At 32.9% G+C, this 26944-nt stretch overlaps 1 pseudogene; it reads right to left on the reverse strand.

Annotated features, from left to right (window-relative positions):
- The window catches only part of LOC118006213, a 35140-nt pseudogene extending 12674 nt beyond the window's left edge, over positions 1-22466 (reverse strand).
- Positions 22467-26944: the final 4478 nt, after the last annotated feature.

Consider the following 26944-nt stretch of genomic DNA (forward strand, 5'->3'; position numbering starts at 1 on the left):
TAGTGTTGTTACTTAAAATTATTTGGTGTATTTTTGTGAGAAATATCACTTTGCAATTATCCTCACTTGTAGCACTCTTAAATTTTGGTGTCGAGTTCATTATTTATTAAATAAAGGAGTTTGGAAGTATTTTTGTATTTTATATTCTTTGAAAGGTTTTTTTTTATGAATTGTTGGTATGCATTCTCATTTAAGTGATACCATCTGTGGCTGGGGATTTCTTTTTGCATAAGTATTTTAAATTATGGATTCAAGTTTTTTAATATTCATAGTTCTATTCCAGTTATTTTAGTTCTGTTTGTGATAATGCTTGCAAATTTTATCAGGGAATTTATGATTTTATTTAATCTTTAAAATTTAATTGAGATAAACTTTTTCAGAATATCCAATTACTGTCTTTTGGATATCTATATTGTGTTAGTGATATCTATTTTAAAACTTTTTTTTTGGGCGCCTGGGTGGCTCAGATGGTTGGGGTCTGCCTTCGGCTCGGGTCATGATCTCGGGGTCCTGGGATCGAGTCCCACATCGGGCTCCCTGCTCCTTGGGAGCCTGCTTCTCCCTCTGCCTCTCTCTCTCTCTGTCTCTCATGAATAAATAAATAAAATTAAAAAAAAAAAAACAAAACTTTTTTTTAAAGATTTTATTTATTTATTTATTTATTTATTTATTTATTTATTTATTTATTTATTTAAGAGAGAGAGAGAGAGAGAGAGAGAGAAAGAGAGAGAGAGACAGCATGAGAGGGGAGCGGGCCAGAGGGAGAAGCAGGCTCCCCGCTGAGCCGGGAGCCCGATGTGGGACTCGATCCCAGGGTTCCGGGATCATGACCTGAGCCGAAGGCATTTGCTTAACCAACTGAGCCACCCAGGCACCCAGTGATATCTATTTTATGTATTTATACATTTATGTATTTATTTATTTTTTAGTGGTATCTCTTTTAAAAAAGAATTTTATGTGGGTTTTGAATTTTCATGTCTTTTAAGAGTTTATCCAATTTATTAATTTATTTGGAGATATAATCTTAGCTTTGTTTATTTGTATGGTTTCTAGTTTACTTATTCCTGCTCTTATCTTTACTATTAAATTTCTTACACATTTTGTGATCTAATTTAGTGCTCTTCACTTATGTCAATGCTTATATATTTTGAAGATACGTTATTAGTGTAGGGGACTTGATATGTTTTCATTGGGTGACTTCAGTCTTGATTTTTTGCGATACCCCTTGTGTTTAAATATGTTTGCTTGGTATTAATATAGCTAAGCCATTCTTTGGTTAGTTTTTAGTTGGTGTATCTTTTCCATATTCTCTTTTCATCCTGTCTGTGATTGATTGATTGATTATTTCTTTAAATTTTAGTGTGTTTCCTGTAAGCAGCACTGAATTAAGTCTTTTATCCAGTCTTTTAATCTTTGTCTTTTAACTAGACTACTTATTTTGATGCATTTATTATCATAAGTAGGTTTAAGTCCAGTCATTTGCTCTTGGTTTTCTCTTTGTTGAATCTGTAATTTGTTAATTTAATCCATCTTTCCTGGCATTTCTGTATTAATCAACAATTTCTATTTCTTGTTCTAGCTTTTTATTATCATTTAAGAGAAAGTAGTGGCAAAAAGATTTAGTCAAATGATGAAATTTATGTAAAGTGTCTTATGATCTCTAAGTGGACCACAGAATACACCACCCAAAATAGAACTAATTTGCTCTGTGGTTAAAAGTACATACTGTCACTTTCAACAAGTTTAACAATTAGTTATTAAATGAAATCCATGTTTCCATATTCTACTTAAATTATATCTGGATAGTGCAATCAAGTAAGTAGTTTATTAAAATGGTGAAGACTTATAAATATTTTAAATTATGATCCTTATAAAAAAGCCATTTGTCATGATAAGCACAAAAGCACACCACGATTTAGCGTTTGGCTATTTAAATGTCAAAATGTGAGCTCTGGAAAACTAAGTTATAGTTAAGTATAGCACTACATTTTTAGTATTGACATACATTTTATAGATGATCTAGTTAAACTCATAACTTTTGTAGGGAAATTTGAGATCTTTGGGGGAACTTTTTTTGTTTCCAAGGATACATAGTTAGAAGCAAACTTCAGCCTAAAATTCAAGTCATGTATTGGCCTAATTCCAGCCGATAAAAAATTTTCAAATGGCATAACTCAGATATTGCTTTAAAGATATTTTATTTTCTAATACATGAAACCTCTGACCTAGGACAAAGTAACATAGTTTTTAAAAATTTCTTCTGAGTATTTCATGAAGTGCTGGGGACAGTTTTTTTTTTTTTTTTTTAAAGATTTTATTTATTTATTTGACAGAGAGAGACACAGCGAGAGAGGGAACACAAGCAGGGGGAGTGGGAGAGGGGGAAGCAGGCCTCCTGCTGAGCAGGGAGCCCAATGTGGGACTCGATCCCAGGACCCTGGGATCATGACCTGAGCTGAAGGCAGTCGCTTAACCAACTGAGCCACCCAGGCACCCGGGACAGTTTTTTTGAAAAGCAAAACTTGAAAAATTTCTTTTCATGACTCTTCTTTGTTATGAAAAAATTAAAAAATATACCATTTTTGTACTTTTAACTTTATACAAACATCAGAGTACATACTAATTTTAAAGTTACAAGGGTTTGTTTTTAAATTATCAATTATTAAAAAAGAAGTTGAAGTACAATTCTGGTCATTTCCTAGGAGGTGCAGGAAAAAATTTACAACACATCTTTGAGAGATTATAAGATTTTTTTTAATTATTATTCTTGAAATTCACATTTACATTAGGTAAAATTGAAAAGTTTATTTGAGATTGTAGTGCATAAAGATTCCATATAAAAATGTCAAAATTTGGGCGCCTGGGTGGGTCAGTTGGTTAAGCGACTGCCTTCGGCTCAGGTTGTGATCCTGGAGTCCTGGGATCGAGTCCCACATCGGGCTCCCTGCTCAGCAGGGAGCCTGCTTCTCCCTCTGACCCTATCCCCTCTCATGCTGTTTCTCTCTCTCTCAAATAAATAAATAAAATCTTTAAAAAAATGTTAAAATTTGTTTTGTGGTGAATATAAAACTAAATAAAACCAATGCATATGGTGACCTGAATAAAAAAATGTATTGTGATTTTCATTGCTTTGATGGTTACTACAACTTGACCAGCAGTATTAATTAATTTTACTAGTATACCATCCTAAATCCATAGTTTAGATTTTTCTATTACTGTGATATTATTTATGCTCTTTGATTACATTCTGTTTTCCTGTCTAGGGGAAGAATGCATAGCATACGCATACAATGCTCTAAATGATTGTTTCTAAATTAACATATTTTTATTACATTTATGAAAATTTTTAACTTGTGGATTTAAAGAATTTTATGAAATCACTGATATTCTTCAGTAATGATATTCTTCATATGAAATCTTCAAATGATATTCTTCAATGATATTCCTCAAAAATTTACAGAATTTTTTTTGGATTTGATTATTAGACACTAAGTAGAGCAAATATTGAAGCTTCAATGGCAAAAATAAGAATGTCATTGAGAATATCTTTATTATATAAATTTGCCTAGATCACATAAAAATTCTGAGCAATAATAAGAAATGTCCATATATAAATTATTTTATTTATTTTGATTCCCTCTTCTCTAAGTGAATTTCACTGAATCATTCCTTATTCTTAAGTATACCTATATTTTCTCTCCACCAATGACATGGAGCTAACCTATGGTCTCCTTTTTTTCAAATTAATAAGATATAGATATGAGCTTCATCATGCTACTGAGTTTGTTTTGCTTCTACATGTCTCCCAATTGCAAACTTTTATATATCGATATAGGCATAAATATAGATATAAATGGAGATAAATGTGACAGTATAGACTTCAGTTGAGTTGTATGTATAATTATAGCTTTAGATGAGGTAGAAAAGGATAGAAAATGTAAATAGAATTTTTTGGGTATTTACAGTTTACATGCAATTTACTAAGAACTTCATATTCTTTTCTTCATTTAATTTTTAATTTTTTTTGAGAGAGAAAGACAACATGAGCACGGGGGCAGAGGCAGAGGGAGAAGGAGAGAGAGAATCTTAAGCAGGCTCCACACCCAGTGTGGAGCTGAGTAGGGCTCAGTCTCAGGACCTTGAGATCATGACCTGAGCCAAAATCAAGAGTTGGACGCTTAACCAACTGAGCTACCCGGGTGCCCCTAATTTTAAAATATTTCTTAAATGTAGATAGTATTATTCTTATTTCCTCTAAGTGGATGCTGAGACTCTCTAAGGGTTTAGAATGCCCAATTTGTTTAGCAAGAGAGGGTTGGATCCAGGATTCAAACACAAGCCTGTTTTTGTCATAGTTCTAAAACCAAAAGAAAATGTAAAATTTGTCTGAGTGCTGAACCATTGAAAAAGTATCACAAAGCTCTCAAATTAAAAGTATATAAAGAGTTTTCCACTGTCAGCATCCTAAGACACTTACAAAGTAGATATTGCTTTATTTTAAAGACAATCTAAAAAGCTTTCTTATATAATTTTCAGACCTCAGAATATTAGAAACAGCCAATTAAGGTTAGAAACCTGTTCATTAGATATAGGTCCCACAGTAGCAGGAGTGACCACTTATAACTTAAGCAGTATAGGAAATTAAGAAAATGTTTTAGTATAACTTAATATAATAACTGATGTTTACTTTTATAATATGACTCATCATAGGAGGATTAGATTATGTTGAGTATACTTTGCAATAAATGAAATAGTTAATATGTTTTAGGCATATTGGAAATAAAGCATGTATTAGAAAAAAAGCATGGAGATATATGAAGGAATAAGATTCAATTAAGTGGGAAAAATAACTTATTAAGAACATCTTAACAATGGTATCAAGCAAATGTAGGATTATTTTGTTTGTGTATTATGCACAGAATACTTTACTTGAATGTAGAGCTTTATTTAACATTGAGAACTGAGATATGAATGTTTATATTCATAAAGAATATAAATGTATATATATATAATTATACATATATATGGTATATATGATACATGGTGTATATATGGTAAACCTCAAAATTTTGACATCATGAATAATCAAGGGGTAACTATCTCCATCCTCTAATATTTGAAGAGTTTATGAGAAAGCCATATTCATGTAATTTGTAGTGTCAGAAGCAAAATTTTGACTAAGAAGTAGAATTTTAGGATCATTACATGGGGATGTTTTCTAAAATCAAGCTATATCCAAAAATGGAATAAAATGTCAGAAATAAATAAGCCTTCAAAAGTGGAATAATATAAGCATAGACTAAATAAACAATATTTAGGAATATTATGTAGCAGTTTAATATGGCAGTAAGGAGTTTAGATGAGATGATCTATTAAGAATATATTTAAAGATTTAGATGTTATCTAAAAATACTCTAAATTTTTTACAAGTAATATTAAGGTTTTTGTTTAATATGTCATTATTGAGGAAATAAAATATTTTATATTTTTTCTCATAACATTTGCTTTACTGCCCTTCAAAAGTCTCTTGGAGCCAAATAATATGTGCTTTCATGAATTTCATTGTCTAGACATGACTATAAGGGTGTGTGTGTGTGTGTCTGTCTGTCTGCAGAGCTTCTTGTCAAAATCTCCTATGATATTGTTAAAGACATTCAACTAAGGAATGAAAAACTATAAACTCTACTCTCTTGATTTTTTCAGTTCTTCAAAATTTTCATTACCGCTACCTCTCAAAATACTTGTATGTACTTCTTTTTTTTTTTTAAAGATTTATTTATTTATTTTAGAGAGACAGAGAAAGAGGACAGGTGTGAGTGAGTTGGGGGAAGTGCAGAGGGAGAGAATTTTCAAGCAGAGCTCCCGTGGAGTGTGGAGTCTGACACAGGGCCTGATCCCACAATCCATGAGATTATGCCCCCAGCCAAACCCAAGAGTTGGATGCTTAACTGGCTGAGCCACCCAGGTGCCCCCCTTATATGTACTTCTATGATGGAAATTAATGATACACACCCCCACACACAGATGGAACTAGACATCTGCCTGGTTGTGATGAACGATGTATTCACATTTGACTTTGAAAGAATTACTTTAAAAAATTACTCATTACTGAGTGGAGAACACTCTTGTTTCTTTCATTTCGTGAATAGACTGAGCTACGTCACTTCAGGAGCAGTCTTTTATCATGGTTTGGGATTCCCCTTCAAGAAAATCTTACTACAAATGAGGCACAGAACTGATTGGCTTGATCCTCTTCAGCTTCAGGCAAAGACCCACATGAATAGCTGGTTTTCTCACCTCCACTCTTTTTTAAGCCTAAAATTTATACTTCCTAACTAAATATAACGGTCTCCGTTTCAGTTGTTTTTACTTCATATTATTCTAAGGCTTGATAACTTCTTGAACTTCTTACAGTCATTATTACTTAGAATTTATAATGAACATTCAGTTTACTGTATGGCACATAGACCCACTGAGAATTTATGTGATATCAATTAGTCCTGCTCTCTTCTGAGCATATATGAGAGTAAGATGGGGTTTCTACTTGACTACAATATATTATAAATAGATGGCAGTGTTTTCATTTTTATGGAGCATTTATATAAACAAAACTTATGAGGCAAGTTCCTCTAACAGCCAGTATTACCAATATCAACCCCCATTTAGTCTTTTGTGTGGTCTGAGGAGAAAACTATTTATGCTCGTGGACTGCTTAGAGATACTTTAGTGTTATTCTTTGGACTCTATCAAGCAGTTGTACCAGGTCCAGTCTGAGGCTCTTCTGTATCATACTCTTATCCTTAATCTTTCCCATCCAGGAGAATAGTCAGGTATTATGGGGGGGGGGGCAGAAGCTATGGTATATATGAAGGTGCTTATTTATGGAAGCTCCTCATAAGCATAGCTATGAAGTGGGTGGTCCCAAGAAGTGGTCCGCCAATTGAAGTGAGTGGTCCTAAGAAAGCAAAGGTGGCCGCCAACTTGCAGAAGAGAAAAGAGAGATCTACAGATTTAGACTCAAGTAAAAGGTAAACAATATATAGAGAGACTAGTAAACCGTAATAAATCACACATGTGTAAATATGCAATATGCAGGCCTCAGGGAGTGGCTGCAATAATAGGTAAAATAATCCTCCTCTATCCCATCTCTATCCCTTCAGGGATTTGTATCTGGAAAATGATCTTGCCTAAAACTGAAAGTTATGTTACACAAGGAAGCGCCAAGAAAATCATCACATCATAAAACTTCTTTGAGGTGTATTCCTACAAAGGTTAGCACAGTACAAGCTCAGAGATGTTTAGAGAAAAAAAAAATTAATCTTATTTTTGTTCACTGTCTTGTACTGCCTGAGAATACTGATTACATTTGAAAAATAAAATGTAGTCTTGTAACACAACATAAACTGTGCTAAGGAAATACACAGATTTGAATTTTTCATATGGACTTTTAAAATAATTTTTAATACATTTCAGGCTTTGATCCAGGAATAATCTAATCCTCTCACATATGGAGCTTGGCAGTATTTAATATGTAAGCACCTGGAAAATTATCTGTTTTCAGAAAAAATTAATTTCTAGCACCTCTAAATGAAAAGATCCTGTGAAGCAGAAAATAGGAAAAGATTGTGAGTGTGTGTGTGTGTGTGTGTGTTTAGAGAGGCTAGAAATTAATGTATATAATCATGGGGAGACACTTAATTCTCTAACCAGCTACTACAAAAATTTCTCGAACTAGAGACTGGCTTTTATTGGGAAAATATTTTAAGGATTTCAAACTCTAGAACTTGATTGTTATCTCAAAAGAAGAATGAAAAAACTGAGTAAAAGAAGGGGGAGAAAAATACAAAGTTTTTGGACAGTGGACAGTTTGCTGTGATACTCAAGGCAGAACATAATTAAGATATCTAATGTTTAATACAACTTTGAATCACTTTACAGGGGTATGTGATGAAACCTATTTTGCTGAATTCAAGTCTTTTACAAAATCATATAGTAAACTCCACATTGAGCACTAATGTTGTGATGTGTTGGTCTTTCCATATAAACTGCAAGAGACGTAATTCTACACACAGATAGATCTTGCATAAGTAAAGAGAAGCATATTTGGCCAAAGAAAATAGAACTTGAGAAGTCTGCTCGTTTTGTTCTTATACAAAATTGATGAACTTTCCTTCATTTAATGCCCAATTCTGGCACAGGTAAAACTGTGTGGTAATTATTGTGTGCTAGTGTGTGTGATAGAGTCCCAAACAAAGCACCCTTTTTATAGAAATTCTGAAGTATAAGCTTGTAACCTTTTTACCTGAACGGAAGGAGGGAGCCTCATTCAAATATAGTTACTGGTTTCTCTTCTGTCCAATTCTTATTGTTATTTATACAGGATTGTATCAATATCTTATGTAAGTGATAAAAATAAAGTTTTATTTATTTATTTTTCAATTTTCTTTCTTCCTTTCTTTCTTTCTTTTTTTTTTGAGAGAGACTGCGTGAGGGAGCAGCAGGGAAGGGAAGGGGAGAGGGAGAGAGAAATCTTAAGTAGGCTCTGCTCAGCACCCTGCCAGAGTTGGGGCTTGATCTCACAACCCTGAGAGCATGACCTGAGCTGAAATCAAGAGTCGGATGCTTAACCGACTGAGCCACCCAGGCGCCCCCAAAATAAAGTTTTATTTTAAATCCCTAAAGAATTAAAATTAAATTTATCATATACCTGAACTTAGTTATTGTTGTTTGAAAAAAACTATTAACAAGAAGACAAATGACAACTCATTCCATTTAAAAATAACTATTCCACATGATATTGTTTACTGACCATGGTGGATTTTGGTGCTAATTCACAAAATTTGATTAAAGTTGTCAGGATAAAATGCCAACTGAAAAAGATGGTTTAGTTGTTATAATGTGAATTTTTTTTTTTAAAGTGCAGGTAATTATTCTTTAACAGAAGATCTAATGATATAATTATCTAAGATAGTCCCTTCTTTAAAAATTAGGAATGCTAAATCATCCTCAGAGTGCCATATTTAAGTGAAAGATTAATTTAGCGATTTATAAACCCTGATTATAACTTAACATACTTAATATTTTCAGTTTCCTTTATTTACATTTCTAATAATGACCTGAAAAGAAATTGAGTTTTATTAGCAAATGCTTACTTTCCACTAATTCTGGTCTCGTTGCTGTCATTTCACATTTTTTCTTTTTGTTCAGAAGATGCTGCTTCTGGTGCAGAAATGCTGATACGGAGTCAGCCCCCGGCTGCTCGGGAGTCCCACTGTCACATTCACCCTAGGCGAGAAGAGAGAGTGATGCTTTTTTTTTTTTTTTTTTTTCCTTTACTGATTCTGTTCTTCATTCCACCTCTGATTACTGCAGTCTTAGAAAACAAGGTATTATAAAATGTAAAGGGGATTCTAAGAAATCTATTTATGTTATCTGATCCAAGAGAGAAGCAAAAATGAAGATTGGCTTAAGATGGAATCAGGCACTAAAGATTTAGGATATGAAGGGTAAAGGTGATAACTGATGTGCATTTGCAAACAGTAGCAAACCTAAAGAAATCATTTTAACTGAAAAGCTAGTGCCTACCATAGAAAACACTGTAATAAATCAGAATGGCTTGTTCCAAGAAAGGAAAGGAAAGGAAAGGAAAGGAAAAAGGAAAGGAAAAAGGAAAGGAAAAAGGAAAGGAAAGGAGGAAGGAAGGAAGGAAGGAAGGAAGGAGGAAGGAAGGAAGGAAGAAAATATAATGGTTTAATTAGGAAAAAAAGGAAACCAAACAAATAATTTTCCTGTTTTTGCTTATTTATGTTAAGGTATGCAAACCTAAAAACATGTATCTTTTCACCCCAAAATCCACATTGTATTTTAAAGAGCTACTGCATGATGCCACTCATGTATATGTTCCTATTCTTTGTCTTCCAATTACAGAATTAATTAACTTTAAAAAACTGAAGACGACTTCTAAAGTAGTATAAAGTAGTATCTAAGAGTAGTATCTATTCTTGCTCTGCGAAGATGCAAGGACCCTTATAGTAATGCATTTGTTCCATCTTCTGACCTCCTTGTTTATAAAATTGCTAAGCAAATCACAATGTCTTAGGTCTCCTTCACATATACACATCCGCATGTGCCTGTGAACACACACACAGACACATACACATCAGTTATATAGTAGACATTTTTGATTAGTTGTTATATACACTGCATTTTAGGGAAAATTTATATGTATTTATACGTGTTAATAGGGTGGGTATTTTAAAAATGTGCAAGTATGGATTATGAGTATTAAAGATATTGACCTAGCATGTGTGTGTATATGTATATATATTTATACACATACATACATATACATATATATATAATACATACATATACATATATATATACATATATATGTGTGTGTGTATATATATATATATATACACACAATACATACAAAGTACACACACATATTGAGAGTTTCTGATGTGGCAAAGAGTTTAATAAATAGTATGAAATTTCTTTCTCGCACATATAAGCTTACTCTGAAAATGGTCATTCCTTTCAAGCACACATGAAATGAAAGTTGCCTGTGTTCTCTTCCACCAAAAGAAGTCTCAGAAAATGCTAATAAAATCATACATGTCTCCTTTTTAGCCATAATATGAAAACCAAGTAGCTTAATAAGATAGCCAAAATACCATAATTTGGGAACTAAACATACTTCAGAAATGTGCATATATAATCATTAAGAAAATTATGATATATTTAGAACTGAAACAACAAGAAAACATAAAAAAGTATTTGGGATAAGCATGGAAATATTTATCTCAATATGTACTGTCCTGTACAACATATCTAGTATTGAACAACAACCAAAAAAGTTAATAAGGCAAAGAAAAAGACAACAAAAAGCAATCAGGAGAACTAGGTTCAGACATACCATGATATAGAATGGACAGAGACCTAAAATAACTATAAATAATATGATAAGGCCTTTAAATGAAAGAGGTAGATGACAGTCAAGAACAGATGGATAATTTCAGCAGTGAAATGGAAATTATAAAAAAGGAATCACATGGAAATGATAGATTTAAAACCATGTATGGAGATGAAGAATGCCATTAATGAGCTCATCAGTAGACTTAGCACAGCTGAGGAAAGAATGAGTAATAGGGTGATTAAATTACCCAAAAAGAAATGTAAAGAGAAAGAAGAGAAGAAACAAAACAGAACTAAAATCCAAGGTCTGTGGCACAATGTCAAATGTTTGAATATGTGTATAATGAAATCCCTGAAGAAGAAATGTTTGAAGGGGCGCCTGGGTGGCTCAGTTGGGCAACTGCTTTCAGCTCAGGTCATGATCCTGGATTCCCGGGATTGAGTCCCGCATAGGGCTCCCTGCTCGGCAGGGAGCCTGCTTCTCCCTCTGACCCTCCCCCCTCTCAGGTACTCTCTCTCATTCTCGCTCTCTCAAATAAATAAATAAATCTTTAAAAAAAAAAAAAAGAAATGTTTGAAGAAATAAAGGCTGATATGTTTCCAAAAATAATATGACGGACAACAAATCATTGTTCTAAGAAGGTCAGATAGCACAAGCTAGATAAATACCAAAAACACACACTCGTTTGCTTGCACATGTGTATGTGCACACAAATACATACCCGCACACATAAGCATATTATAGTCAAAAAAGAGCAAAGACTAAAAAAAACATTTAAGATGACTAGAGGAATAAACATTTTACAATCCAAGAAACAATGGTAAAAAATACAGCAGACTAATCATCAAAAACAATGCAAACAAGAAGGCAAGAGTGAAATATTTAAATGTGCTAAAAGAAAACATTTTCAACCCAAAATTCAATACCAGTGAAAATATCCTTCCAAATTACAAGAAGTAAAAAGACTTGCTAAGACAAACAAATGCCGAAGGATTTCATTGTTAGCAGAAAATGTTACAGGATTTTCTCCTTTACAGAAAATGTTAAAGGAATTTCTTCAATAAGACAAGATATTATATAGTTAGAAACTTGGATCTGCTTAGAAAAACGAAGGGAATCAGCTTTGGAATCAATGACAATTTACTCATTAAAGCAAAATTGGTAATACGCATATGTACCTAAGTATATAGGGCAGTATACATACATAAAAGTAAAATATGTGACAATAATAGACTATGGAATGGGAGGAAGATATCAAGACTATAATTCATACATTATGTGTCAGTGCTGTAATAATATATTAATATAAGCTCATGTTATTTACAAATGTGTATTGTAAACCCTTAGGAAACTGTTGGAAAAGTCAAACAAATAACAAAAGATAAATAAATAATCTAAAAATAGAGGATGGGGCGCCTGGGTGGCTCAGTTGGTTGGGCAACTGCCTTCGGCTCAGGTCATGATCCTGGAGTCCCGGGATCGAGTCCCGCATCGGGCTCCCTGCTTTGGGGCAGGGAGTCTGCTTCTCCCTCTGACCCTTCTCCCTCTCGTGCTCTCTGTCTCTCATTCTCTCTCTCTCAAATAAATAAATAAAATCTTTAAAGAAAAAATAAAAATTAAAAAAAAATAAAAATAGAGGAGATATAAAAACTATAAAGCCATAAAATGCTGAATTAAAACCAGGGAAGAATGAAACAATGAGAAAAATAAAGAGGAAAAAAAAAAAAAAACAAATGGAATACTGCTAGAAAGATGACAGATTTTAATCCAAATATATTTATAATCAGTTTAAGTAAGAATGGTCTAAATACAATTGCTAGAATAGTTAAATTGATTTATTCTAAAATGCATAACTGCGATATATCCCGCCTTTAAAAACGCCCATAAACAAATAAACAAAAGACAGAATCAGACGTATAAATACTGAGAACAAATTGATGGTTGCCGGAGGGGTTGGGGCCTGGGGATGGAAAATGAGTGAAGGGGAGTGGAGCCACAGACTTTCAGTTATGGAGGGAGTAAGTCGCAGGAAAAAAAGGCACAGCATAAGAAATATAGCCAATGATATTGGAATAGCATTGTATGGTGACAGATGGTAGCCACATTTGTGGTGAGCATAGCATAATGTATAAATTAGTCAGATCACTATGTTGTACATCTGACACTAGTGTAACATTACATGTCAACTATATTCAAATTATATATATATGGTTTATAAACCAATGGAAAAAAATTCCTAATTTAAATATAAATATATAAGCCAGTTTTTAAAAAGATGAAAAAAGATAGACCATGTAAAGACTAACTCATAATAAAACTAAACTAGCTATATTAATTTCAGACTAATTAGACTTCAAAACAAGGATACTTATCAGGGACATAGAGGGGCATTAGATAGTTGTTAAGGGGATTAATTTTCTAAGAAGATGTACCAACCCTAAAGGAGTATGTATAATAACAGAACTTCAAAATATGTGAGGTTAAAAATGATAGATCTGAAAGAAGAAATAGACATATCCACAATTATAATTGAAGATTTCACTCAGTTCTCTGTAATCAATAGATCAGAGAAGCAGAAAATAAGTAATAATTTAATATAGCCTGACAAACCAACTTGATCTAATTAACATTTATAACATTCTATCCAATAAGAACAGAATACACATTCTTCTCAAGTGGACATTGACCATTTATGAAGAGAGATTACATTTGGGGCAATTAAATAAGACTAATACAAATACAAGATTTGAAATCCCCAGAGTGGGCTCTTAGACCAAAGGAAAATAAATTAGAAATGAATAACAGAAGGAGATCTGGAAATCCCTAAATGCTTGGAAATTAGACACACATCTAAGTAACAGAAAGGTCCAAGAGAAAGTCTTAAGAGAAAGGCTAAAATAGTTAAACTAAATGAAAATAAAAATAAAATCAAAATGTGTAGTTTGAACTAAAACAGCACTAAATGTTTATATTAGAAAACAGGTTTACTAGCAATACCCTATGTTTTCACCTGAAAAAACAAGAGAAAGAAATGAAAATTAAACCCAATGCAAGAAGAAGGGAGGAAATCGCTGTGATTAGTGTAAAAATTAATAAATCTAAAATTAGAATGATAAAGCCAATTAATTGAAAGGATGATCTTTTGAAAAATGTAATAGAACTGATAAACCTGTAATAAAGCCAGTGAGGAAAACAATGAGGAAAGACAGAAGTAATCTGCCATGGGTTTAAAAATGGCCCCACGAAAGATATCTACATCCTGATACTTTGAATTTGTAAATATTAATTCATATGAAAACAAAGTTTTTTGCTTTGGAGTGATATGAACACCAGCCAAGGAATTTGGGAAGCCACCAGAAGCAGGAATAGGAGGGATGTATTCTCTAGAGCCTCCAAAGGGAGTTCATCCTTGCTGACACTGTGACTTTGGCCTGGTGATACAGTTTCAGAGTTTTGACCTCTGTCAGAGAATTTCATATATTTTCTTGTTTATTCTAATTTCTTATTTCTGACCTGTTTAAGAAATGTAAGAGAATACATTTCTGTTATTTTAAGTCACCAAGTTTGTGGTAACTTGTCATAGTAACATAAGAAATTAATACATTCCAAATATCAGAAATAGAAGAGGGGGCATTCCTACTATCCCAGTGATATTAAAGGAAAATAGTTATATTGGGAACTAACTTATACCTACAAATATAACAACTTACAAGAAAGAATCTATTTTTTAATTGGCACATTACATAAAAATTAAACTGTAAGCAAAGTAGATATAGATGAAAATATATAGATTGAAATTTAGATATAAATGTCCTATGTATATGACTAAATGCAATGTGATATTCTAGAACATAAGACATTAGTGAAAAAACTTGAAAAGCAAGTAATGTTTGTCATTCAGTTAATGGTATTGTACTCAATTTAGTTTCTCAGTTTGGACAAATATATCATGATTATAAGATGCTGTTATTAGGGGAAGCTGGGTGAAAGGCCTATGGTTGCTTTCTACACTAATTTTTTTTAATTCTACAATTATTCCAGAAGAAAGTTTATACAAATATGAAAAAGTTATTTTTCAGTTGTTAGATGGCCAGGAAGTATCCAGTAGACAGAAGCGGTATATTTAGAACAATATGCCATCACAGAGATGGTAAGAAAGTTTAGAACTATTGTCTGTTTGTAAAGAAACAGACAAAAAAATCCACAAAAAACCCCACACAGCTCATCTTTAACTCTTTAAAATGTATTTTTCGCTAGATAAACAGTGGTTCTTTTCTTTTTGTAGTTTCAAGTTTTTATTTAAAATTCAATTAGTTTACATACAGTGTAATACTAGTTTCAGGTGTAGAATTTAGTGACTCATCACTTACATACAACACCCAGTGCCCAACACAAGTGCCTTCCTTAATACCCATCACCCATTTAACCTATCAGCCTGCCCACCTCCCCTCCAGCATCCCTCAGTTATAAAGAGTGGTTCTTATATAGAAATATAAATGTCTACAACTTTTGTTTGATTTTTTTTATGAAATCACATCAATAACAACAACAACAAAAAAATTGGTAACCTATGGTATTTTCATTTTTTTACAATTTTTTTTTATCAGTACACTTTAATCTCCATCCCCTTTTCCCCCAATCCTGCCACCCACTTCCCCTCTAGTAACCATCAGTTTATTTTCTATAGTTAACAGTCTGTTTCTTGGTTTGTTTCTCTCTCTTCTTTTTCCCCTTTGCTTGTTTGTTTTGTTTCTTTAATTCCACATATGGGTGAGACCATATGGTATTTGTCTTTTTCTGACTGAGGGAAAGACAAATTTTATTTCACTTAGCATAATACTCTCTAGCTCTATCCATGTTGTTGCAAATGGGAAGATTTCATTCTTTTTTATGGCTGAATAATATTCCATTACACACACACACACGTATATATACACCACATCTTTATCCATTCATCTACTGATGAACACTTGTGTTGCTTCCATAGTTCGGCTATTGTAAATAATGCTGCAATAATCATAGGGGTGCATGTATTCCTTTGTATTAGTGTTTTTGTACTTTTTTGTATTTTTACTTTGTATTTTGTATTTTTACCCAATCCTGCAATTCCTGGATTATAGGGTCATTTACTTTTAATGTTTGAGGAATCTCCATACTGTTTTCCACAGTGGCTGGACTAGTTTGCATTCCCACCAGTAATGCATGAAGATTCCTTTTTCTCCACATCCTCACCAACACTTGTTTCTTCTGTTTTTGATTATAGCCACTCTGACAGGTGTGAGGTGACATTTCATTGTAGTGTTGATTTGCATTTCCCTGATGATGAGTGATGTTTAGCATCTTTTCATGTGTCTGTCAGCCACCTGCGTTTTCTTTGGAGAAATATCTGTTCATGTCTTCTGCCCATTTTTCAATTGGATTTTTTGGTTTTGGGGTATTCTTTTTTTAAGATTTATTATTATTATTTATTATTATTATTTATTTATTTATCAGAGAGAGAGAAAGAGAGGGAGAGAGAGCATGAGTGGGGGGAGCAGTAGGCAGAGGGAGAGGGAGAAGCAGGCTCCCCACTGAGCAAGGAGCCCAACGTGGGACTCGATCCCAGGACCCTGGGATCATGAACTGAGTTGAAGGCAGATGCTTAACTGACTGAGCCACCTAGGCGTCCCCCAGTTCTTTAAATATTTTGAATACTAACCCTTTATTGGATATGTTATTTGCAAATACCTTTGCCAATTCAGTAGGTTGCCTTTTAGTTTTGTTGATTGTTTCCTTCACTGTGCAGAAGCTTTTTATTTTGATGTAGTCCCAATAGTTTATTTTTGCTTTCATTTCCCTTGCCTCAGGAGACATAACTAGAAAAATGTTGCTACAGCCAATGTCAGAGAGATTACTGCCTGTGCTCTCTTCAAGGATTTTTATAGTTTCAAGTCTCTCATTTAGGTGTTTAATCCATTTTGAGTTTATTTTTTTGTATGGTGTATGAAAGTGGCTCAGTTTTATTCTTTTGCATGTGGCTGTCCAGTTTTCCCAATTGTTGAAGTGACTGTATTTTTCCCATTGTGTATTTATTCTCCTTTTGAGGAAGATTAATTGGTCATACAATTGTGGGTTTATTTTGGGGTTTCTGTTCTATTCTATTCATCTATAGGTCTATTTTTATGCCAATACCATACTGTTTTAATTACTACTATATTATTATTACTGTATTATTTTGTAATATAACTTAAAATCTGGAACTGTGATACCTCCAGTTTTGTTCTTCTTTTTCAAGATTGCTTTTTTGAGGTCTTTTGTGGTTCCACACAAATTTTAGGGTTGTTTGCTTGTCTTTTTTCTTTGTGTCATCTTGAATTTCTTTCATCAGTGTTTTACAGTTTTTACGATACCTATCGTTCACCTCCTTGGTTAAATTTATTTTTAGATAATTTATTTTTTTTAGTGCAATTATAAATGGGATTGTTTTCCTAATTTCATTTTTTGCCTATTCATTATTACTGTGTAGGAATGCAACAGATTTCTGTACACTGATTTTTTGTATCTTGAGACTACTGAATTCATTTATCTGTTCTAGTAGTTTTTTAGTGGAGTCTTTAGGGTTTTTTATATATAGTATCATGTCATCTACCCATAGTGAGAATTTTACTTCTTCCTTACCAATTTGAGTGCCTTTGTTTCTTTATATTGTCTAATTACTGTGGCCTTTATTATGTTGAGGTATGTTCCCTCTAGATCCACTTTGCAGAGGGTTTTTATCATGATTGGATGTTGTTCTTTGTCAATGCTTTTGCTGCATCTATTGAAATGACCATATGGTTTTTATATTCTCTCTTACTGATGTGACATATCACACTGATTGTTTTGCAAATATTGAACTAACCTTGCATCTTGTGAATAAATCCCACTTGATCATGGTATTTGATTTTTTTAATATATTGTTGGACTCAGTTTGCTAATAATTTGTTGAGGATTTTTGCATCTATATTCATGAGAGATGTTGGCCTATAATTCTCTTCTTCTGTGGTGTCTTTATCTGATTTGGTTATCAAGGTCATATTGGCCCCATAGAATGAGTTTGGAAGTTTTCCCTCCTCTTGTATTTTTTGGAATAATTTGAGAAGAATAAGTATTAAGTCTTCTTTAAATGTTTGGTAAAATTCACCTATGAAGACATCTGGTCCTGGACTTTAGTTTTTTGAAAACTTTTAAATTACTGATTCAATTTCATTGCTGCTAATTGTCCATTTCTTCCTGCTTTAGTTTTACAGGTTATGTGTATCTAGGAATTTATCCATTTCTTCTAAGTTGTCCAATTTGTTGGCATAATCTTTGGTATCTTAAATATTTTATTTCATACTCCAAACTACATTAGTAAACAAAAATAGTTGGAATCTTTTTATGTTTCAATATATATTTAATATTTAATCAAATATAATTATTCATATTTGGTGTATATATCAATAAATAATTTCATGTAGAAGCATTCATTAGGTATATTTTTATGAATAATTTTCCAATGGAGGTAAAATTAACTGAACAGTGAAACTTCCCAGTGAGCTCTGAGATAGAAAATATATTCAATATATTTCTCAGAATTTTCAATTTGATGTATTGTAATACCAAAAATACATCGAAGTACACAGCTTATGAAACATAAAGCTAACTAATGAAAATACACTCATTTCTCTAGATTTCCTTCAGGGTTATTTCTGATATCACAAATCATGTTTCACCCTATTTTCTGTCTCATGGAACTTCAAAGTATAACTTCAAAGATTCTGCTTATTTGGCCTTCAGTTCACAGTGATGGGTTTCTACCATGCCCTTGTTCAGGTTGCTCTTTGTCATTTTGAACAATAAACACCCAAAGGTAAAAGGAAAATAAAGCTAAGAAATGTAAAATCAATCAGTTAGTGAGATAGTCTGTGCATCATTTATTGCCACTGAGCATTTGCTAATGATTATTTGTAAGCTACAATTACAAAATAATTTGAGTATTGAGTAAACTAAATAATAGTATAGACTGATGTAAAATGTGATGAGTTTTTACAATTACCTATAAAAATATTTTAAACCTTCATAACATCAACAGTGACATTGATATTTTATGTAAAATATCATACTAGATCTTCAAATCTCAAGTGAAAGTGATTGAATTAAACACGTACAGATGAATTTTAATGGGCCAACCTTGCACTAAACCTTTTATGTACATCATCTTATTGAATCTGCAAGATAATCTTGGGAAGTAAATGCTTTTATCTACATTTTACAGAGAAAGAAAGTGTCATAGTGAGATTATTCATATATATTATATATATACATGACATATTTTTTGCATATATACATTCGGTTTTGAAATTTTCCCTTGAAGAGAATAAAATTATAAAGAAAAATGTGTCTTAAAGAGAGATTCTTTATCATATTAGGATAAAAGTTGTATGTCTTCTTACAATTAATGACAAAATTTGAGTAGTAATTGTGGCAGTGGAAACAAAGAGAAGTAGATCTGCATAGAGATTGAATATTGTAAGGACGAAGAGGGAGAAGACAGGATATGGGACATGTCTTCTTCTCTTGCTCTTTGTCCTATTCTTCCTCCTCCTCCTTCTTCTTTTGTTAGCTGCTAGTTGCTGCCCTATCATGAGATGAAAGCAAAGGAAGCATTATTAGCTTTGGGGAGAAAATATAAAGAATTCTACCTTTTTTTAGCATTTAATTGAGAAATTTATAAAACATGAACTTGAAAATATTAAAAAGGTATTTGGGGTTTTGAATAATCTGAAACTCAGAGAATATTAGAATACAAAAGTTAACCCAGGGTATTTACAGCCATTAGATAGGGTAAGACTTCCAAGATGAGAGGATAGTGAAAAGTTATTCTGAGAATGAGTCTTGAGAAATTCTAGGAACTGACTTTTGTAAGGGTTATGAGCCAAATAAAGATAATGAAACATATCAGTTTGTTAAGAAGTAGCAACTCAGGAGACTGTAGTAGAAACAGAGGAATATTAGTGTTGTGAGAATTAGGTCAAATTGAATAAGATGAAAATGAAAAATGGAATTGATGGAGAAATCTGAAAAGTGCAAGTTCCATGGAGTGGTGGGAAGGTAGTTGAAATGGTTTGATTCTATGAAAAAATAAGACAGTGTATACATTGCTTTGTAAAGGGGACATAAAAACAAATTGTTCGTTAGTGGGATAGTGAGGATGGAATGGTATTTAATACAACTTGGGCTGGTTAGTGTTCATGTTATTTTCCAGTAATGCAACTTTGTGGAGCATTACTAATTAGTTCAGATATTTAAGCTATTTTGAAGTAGAAATGCTAGGGTGACTGTCTTAAGATGTGAGATATCAAAAGCTGTGTGGAGAGAGAATGATAAAAAGGTAAACTAATGATGCAGGCGAGATAATTCCTTGGGATTGCAGATAGCTTTGGATTCTAGACTACAAGAGACTGATCCTAGGCAAGAGAAGTAAAATTCCTTCTGGCATATAGGATTGAACAACAATGAGAGGCATGCAGATAGAATTTGATTTTGGATGTTGGGAAGATTAATTAAATACATTCATCTGGATATTTTCCTGACAAAGTATAAGGCAAGGTATTAGTTCACAACCTCAGGAGTTCCCCTGGGTGGAATTTGAAACTGGCCCTCATACATGGAGGACAAAGGAAAGACTGAAGAAAGAGGCAGACCACTCCAGATTGGTAGGTGACAGTTTTAACCAGCAAGGGAACTAACAAGGGTTGTTTTGGATGACCTCAAGACAAGTAGATCTCCACACTGGTCTGCCAGAATCTTAAGAGTTTATTTGGGGAACTTAACATACAGAGTCCTGATGATCTCAACCACACATTACTCTCTTAAAGCTGCATCCTTGGAAAAGCTTCTAGTATGGGAACAGTGGGCAGAAAGTACATTCCAAAGAGAGGGGAGGATGTTAGAAGCCTCTGATTGCCCGTCCAATGCGATGAGCCTGAGGAAGCTTTATCAGAAAGATTTAGTGACACAGTGTTGGATTTAAAGAAAGAGGAAATAATGTTTATCTAAATAATACAAAGCTTTACTTACAGTACATAGATATAGTGTCAAATACACTAGTAGAAAACTTATTGGGACAGTTTTCAAAAAAATATTGCTGTTTTCCTGATCTGCTTATTCTTGATATCAGATTTATAGCCAAAATTAGTATTTTGGTATCTTCTAACTCCATAGTCTTTTTGTTGAAGTAGCTAAATGTACTTCCATTAAAAATGGCTAAAATTAACAAGAATATGTTGAGAAATCATACACTACAATACAAATTATGAAATGTATTTAATGTACCTTCAAAATTAAATACATTACATGCATAGCAGATAACAAATTCTCTTGAGCATTTTTCAAATATTGATTTGAACACTTCTCTACAAAATGAGTGATAGACAAAAATAAATTCAAAATGGATCAGAGACCTAAATGTGAGACAGGAAACCATCAAAATCCTAGAGGAGAACACAGACAATAACCTCTTTGACATGGGCCATAGCAATTTATTATAAGATGAGTCTCCTGAGGCAAGGGAAACAAAAGGAAAAATAAACTATTGGGATTAGTTAAGCAACCCGATTAAAAAATAGGCCAAAGACCATAGCAGACACTTCACCAAAGAATATACAGATGGCAAATAAATACAGGAAACTAAAACAACAATAAGAAACAACTACACACCTATTAGAATGGTCAAAATCTGGAACACTGACAATGCCAAATGTTGGTAAGGATGTGGAGCAACAGGAATTCATTTGCTGCTAATGGGAATGGAATTGAAAAATATAAAAACCATTTTGGAAGACAGTTTGGTGATTTCTCAACAAAACTAAATGTATTCTTCCCATATGATTCAGCAGCCATGCCCCTGGTATTTACCCAAAGGAGTTGAAAACTTACATCTACACAAAAATTTGCACATGGATGTCTATAACAGCTTTATTCATAATTGCCAAAACTTAGAAGCAACTGAGATGTTTTTCAGTAGGCTAATGGATAAATTATGGTACATCAAGACAATAGAATACTATTCAGTGCTAAAAAGAAATGAGCTCTTAAGCCATGAAAAGTCATGGAAGAATTTTAATGCATATTACTAGGTGAAAGAAGCCAATCTGAAAAGGCTACATACTGTATGATTCTAACTATATGATACTCCGGAAAAGGCAAAACTCTGGAGACAGTAAATAGATCAGTAGTTACCAGGGGGGCAGAGGTAGAGGAGAGATGTATAGGCAAAGCGCCAAGTAGGGCAGTGAAAGTACTCTGTATGACAGTATAGTATATACATGTCATTATATATTTGTCCAAACCCATAGAATGTAACAACACCAAGAGTCAACCCTAATGTAAAGTATGGATTTTGGGTGATTATGATGTATCAGTGTAGGTTCATCAATTGGAGCAACTGTATGGTAGCCCCCCCTTATCTGCAGTCTCACTTTCCAAAGTTACGGTTACCTGCGGTCAACTGCAGTTTGGAAGCAGATGATCCTCTTTCTGACATAGTGTCAAAAGATCAATAGTAGACTAATGCTACATCACAATGCCTACATCATTCACCTCACTTCATCTCATTTTATCATCTCACATCATCCCAAGAAGGGCGAGTACAGCGCAATATGGTATTTTGAGAAAGAGACCACATTTATATAACTTTTATTATACTATGTTTCTTGTAGTTGTTCTATTTATTATTAGTTATTGTTGTAAATCTCTTCCTGGACCTAATTTATAAATTAAACTTTATCATAGGTATGTATATATAGGACAAAACATAGTATATATAGGATTCAGTACTACCTGTGGTTTCAGGCATCCACTGGGAGTCTATGGCATGTATACCTCATGGATAAGGGGTTCTGCTCTACCATTCTGATGGGAAATGTGGATAATGGAGGAGATATGCATATGTAGGGATAAGGGGTATATGGGAAATCTCTATACCTTCCTCTTAATTTGCTGTGAACCTAAAACTACTCTAAAAAGTAGTCTTTAAAAAAAACTTAAAATATGAGTAATAGAAATGAATAAGGACATTTTCTTTGTTGTGATAATCATTTCCTTTTTGATTTCATCTTTTTACCACAGATCTTTTTCCCAGGTCACTGTACTTTTGAGTAGCTTTTCCCCAGAATCAGGGCCTTCCCTGACCACCTAATATAATTCAATTTATTTTAGTTGGCAGTTGCCTGAAATCTAAACTTTAATGATCTTCAGTGAATATATTTAAGCACAAAACCATGTCTTCCATTGCTTCCTATGCAAAGGCAGAGTGTGTCTTAGCAAGAGAACAAAGGCAGTAGGCCTGGAGCTGAAACTAAACTTGAACAAGTACTATCTGGGTAACCCTGAGTAATTTATTCCTCCATGAACATAAGATATCATTATTTGTAAGCTATATCCTCCAGAAATGTTTAAATATGGAAGAATGTTCATCAACAAATATTGCTTATAATATTATCCAGTTTTGTCTTCTGTTAAAAAAAGAAAAGAAAAGAAGAGAGATATAAATGAACCTTATGCTAAGGCCAATTGGAAGGATTTCTGAGTTAATATATGTAAAGTGTGTAGAAAACTGCCTAATACATAATAAGTAATTAGTAACTAATAATCATTTTATTATTAAGGTATTTTTGTTTGTGCCATGTTTGGCTCTAAGCTTCTATCCCACTTTCTGCTATAGATCAATCTTGTAAAACCTCTTTAGAGGCAGGATAGAAAGGTTCTTTCCAGTGGGATTGGAAAGTCCTGGGAAATGGTATTAACAGCATTCAGGTCGAATCTAAATTGAAAAGGGTTAGATTCTATCTCCTAGAAATACAGACTTTGTTAATTCCCACTAAAAAAATATCCCCCTTCCTTAGAAGGTTTTATTGTTTATTTTACAGTTTCCATGTAATTATTTACAAAACAATGACTTACAAGGAAATTATAGGAAAATTATTTGAAACATATATTGCTTGAGGATTTTCCTGGAAATTCAATCATGATTCTGTTAAAATATTTGATTATATCTGTACTGGGTTAAAAAACAACAACAACACAGTTTCTATTAATCAACATGTGTTTTAAAATTAGGGAAATTATTAATATGTAATAGTATTATGTATTCACAATACTTAAATATTATATATTTCCAATACTTCAGTATTGGAAGCAGGGCACTTCATGATATTTTTTAACTGAAAAATCTATTCAACTATTCAACTTAGAAAATCAAGCTTAGACTCTATCTTTGCTTATTATCCTTTCAAGTTCAGAAATTTTAAATATACACATAATGCTCAAAGTTGTTTAAATTTTGTTATCAAGTTATTTTGAATTTATAAATAATAAATTAGTTTTAATTAATTTACTTTTCATTTAAAATGTCGAGGCTCACCTTATTACTTGATATAGTTGATTCAGTAATGCATATATATGAAACATCACATAATTCTATATATTAAAGACATATTTTATATTCAACAATGTGCAATATAAATTAAATCAGTTCAACTTAAACTTTAAGTCATGCTTTTAAAATTAAAATGGGCTTAAGTAAGAGATTTAGAATATCTATAGCAATTGAATTAAATTGGTCTAACCACAGTTTACATATGAAATGATAAGAAGCAGTATTACTAATATTAAGGTGAATATTAAGGGTCAGAATGAGATAGCAATTCATTTTTATATTTTATCAGTTAAATATTAGCCCATATTAAGCAGAAAGAAAAATTATATCAAATTTGATAGTATGGAGGTTAAATTAACTTAAATGAGTTGATATATATCAGATTTAAAGGAAGATTTAGGATTCAGTTATATTAAATGCTGAATAGTTTGCATATATTTTGAAGAAAATGAAATGAAGCAGAAACAAAAAATCACACTAAAATCAGACATGTGCAAAGTGTGTTAGATGGTGCTAATTTTCATGTAGAATTTTTTTTTTTAAAGATTTTATATATTTATTTGAGAGAGAGCACATGAGGGGGGAGGGTCAGAGGGAGAAGCAGACTTCCTGCTGAGCAGGGAGCCTGATGTGGGACTCGATCCTGGGACTCCAGGATCAAGACCTGAGCCGAAGGCAGTTGCTTAACCAACTGAGCCACCGAGGCGCCCTCATAGAATTTTTTTAAAGTGTCTTTAAATAGTACTTGAAATTTAGTTTTGTTTTGCTTTTTGTGTCTTTCACTTTCATATGGGCAAGAGTTTTAATGTGAAGTTAACATTAAGTTTAAAACCCACATATATGAAATGTGGCAGATGCCTTAGAGAATTGTTTCCTGTTTAATATTCTGTAAAGCAGTAAACTTATAAAATCCACTTCTCAATTTAATGGTAAGGACATGACAAATGTAAAACAAAGAAAAATAAAAACACAGCAACCCAAATAAAAGCACCATTTACTCTCACCATGTTTCATAAAAGGAGGCTATCGTAGAACCTGAGCTTTTAAAATAATATTATCTAATAATAAAAGGTTATCTTTCCACCAAAACTCATATTGGAAACTTTACAAGGTTTGTAATATAAATGTATGTTAAAGGCAACAAAGCATAAGCAGCAAAATTTATTTTGACACATTGCATTGTTTCAATGATATATTTTTGTTAACTTAGTAGCTATATAATACATCGCAACAGAATTGAATTTCAGATTAATTTTTTAAAAGCCACCATCCCTACAGAGTTAGGTTTCACTTAGGTTTATTAGCAAAAATGGAAGCAAATTCAGTATCGTCAAAATGTAATTATTTTTGTAAACAAAATGTAATTGTTTTCATGAATCAAAAAATTCTGAGAGATAATATCTTCCAAGACTCCAACATCATCCCTTGCCTTTTCTTCATCAGGACCAAAAACAAATTGGCTTTGACAGGTCAGGAGTCTGACAAAAGTGGTGTCAGATAAGATGTTCCCCCACCAGGCTCTTAATTGATTTATATATTTCAGGATCCTCTTAAAAAAAGTTGAACGGAGTATGTATTTAAATCCTAAGGGGAGTGCCTCAAACCAATAAAAACTCTGTGAAAGTTTCAGCATAGACTCATGTTTAAAAAATATTGCCAGAGATGTACAATCAACTCATTTTTAAAGAAATGTGGCCACCTTCCTCTCCTTTTGGTGTTTCTTTGTCCTTAGGAGTTCAGATAAGTTTGCATAAGGACCAGCTCAAAGTAGTAAACAGTTAATCCTTTCTAGATCTTTCAATTAACCATTACTGATAGGACTAGATTTCATTAAGATTGGGATGTTATGCAAAGAAATATATAAATTCTAGTTTCATTCACCAACCCATAGAAAATGTATTGTCACAATTTTTTAAAGATTGAGGTTTCTCTGAATGTGTGAGACTTGGCAGTCTTGTCATATTCCATGAACTAGTGATATGTAAACTCTGATGTAAAATACACTGAAAGTTGTTTTAAAAATATACCCTATATAGAAAATATATTCATAAAATGTATTAGAAAGTACACTTCTGGGCGCCTGGGTGGCTCAGTTGGTTGAGCGACTGCCTTCGGCTCAGGTCATGATCCTGGGGTCCTGGGATCGAGCCCCGCATCGGGCTCCCTGCTCTGCAGGGAGCCTGCTTCTCCCTCTCCCACTCCCCCTGCTTGTGTTCCTGCTCTCGCTGTCTCTGTCTCTGTCAAATAAATAAATAAAATCTTTAAAAAAAAAAAAAAAAGAAAGTACACTTCTAATATCAAGGATAATAATGTAAATTTGAAAAAAAAAACCATTAACCATATTTATCTCTGAATAGCATTTTAAGCAAAATTTATTAAAAATAATGTTTTTCAAGGTGCCCGGGTAGCGCAGTTGGTTAAGCATCCGATTCTTGGTTTCAGCTCAGGTCAGGATCTCAGGGTTGTGAGATCATCCCCCGTGTTTGTCTCCATGCTCCGCATGGACTCCATGCTTGACATGGAGTCTGCTTAAGACTCTCTCTCCCTTTCCCTCTATGCCTCCCCACCACTCTTTCTCGCTCTAA

This window comes from Mirounga leonina, unplaced genomic scaffold, assembly GCF_011800145.1.
Source record: "Mirounga leonina isolate KUSES-001 unplaced genomic scaffold, KU_Mleo_1.0 Mir_95, whole genome shotgun sequence".
In the NCBI taxonomy this organism is placed as follows: Eukaryota; Metazoa; Chordata; class Mammalia; order Carnivora; family Phocidae; genus Mirounga; species Mirounga leonina.